Source organism: Ovis aries, chromosome 2 (assembly GCF_016772045.2).
Source record: "Ovis aries strain OAR_USU_Benz2616 breed Rambouillet chromosome 2, ARS-UI_Ramb_v3.0, whole genome shotgun sequence".
Lineage (NCBI taxonomy): Eukaryota > Metazoa > Chordata > Mammalia > Artiodactyla > Bovidae > Ovis > Ovis aries.
In genome coordinates, this window is record NC_056055.1 from 188360177 (window position 1) to 188361596 (window position 1420).

The window sequence follows — 1420 nt, forward strand, 5'->3', positions numbered from 1 at the left end:
GTCTTCCCAGGTGGCGCAGTGGTAAAGAATCTGCCTGCCAATATAGGAGATACAAGAAACGTGGGTTTGATCCCTGAATGGGGAAGATACCATAGAGTAGGAAATGGCAACCTACTCCAGTATTCTTTCCTGAAGGATTCCATGGACAGAGAAGCCTGGCACCCTACAGTCCATAGGATTGCAAAGACTTGGACACAACTGAGCAACTGAGTAAGCACACATGTATTGATCATGATAGCTCAGGAGAAACCATTTATGGAACAATAATTTGGTAGCAGTTTGTCAGTGCTTACCAGGTACTAGGTATTGCCTAATGCTTTACATTTCTTATATTATTTAGTCCCTGAACATCCATATGATATAATTTTATCATTTCTATTCATTTTAAAGATAAAGTAACTGAGGCTTAAAGGGTCTAATTAATCCCCTGGAGAAGGAAATGGCTACCCACTCCAGTATTCTTGCCTGGAGAATTCCATAGACAGAGGAACCTGGCACATTCCTGTCCATGGGTCACAAAGAGGTAAACACAACTGAGTGACTAACACTTTCACTTTTTAAGTATATCAGATGCCAAAGCTAAATGCATGATAGAATTTGAACCTACAGAAACATACACAAATTATATTACATAGAACAGGACCTAAAGTATGTTAGGGTTACAAAATAAGTAAAGAAAATGATAATATGAAGTAGAAAACCTAAATACATAAGAAGATATACTTTAAGTTTTTAAAATGTTAAAAAAATTAAAAATCAATTCTTTATGTGGGAATCTTGGGATTTACTCTTATTTTGATATTCCAGGGTTTGGGGACCTTAGAGGAATCAGTTTGAGTTTCAAGCATCTCTGTGCATCTCAGCCTTTTCTACAGCAATCTCATACTCTAAATCTTCAATCTTTCCACATTTCCAATTCCATACATCAAAAATTCTAAAATAATGCACTTTAAATACTGAAGTGCAATAGACTAAAAACCACTGAATTGTGAACTTTAAAAGAGTGAATTGTATGGCCTATGAATTATATATCAATAAAAATGTTAAATAAGAAAAAAAATAAATACTGAAGTGCAAATCATAGGAGAAGTGATTCTAAAAGCAACAAGTGTAGATATGCAAGCATTTATGGTGAAGTATTAAGCTGGGGAAAATGGTAACTTTAGTAGAGTTTAGACTCTTTAAATTCAGGTATCAAAAAACTATGCCTTGTTTTGAATGAACATTTTGTTTTCCATGAAGTTAACACAAAAAGAAACAGCCCTAAATTGATATCACCCACATCTATCTACAAACTAAACCTTCAAATCTCAAATCAACTAAGATACTATTAGAAACAAGTGCAGCAATATAGACAGTTGACAAATTAGAAACAAAAACAAAATGATTTCCTGTGAATTATTTTCATGAAATCAGTATA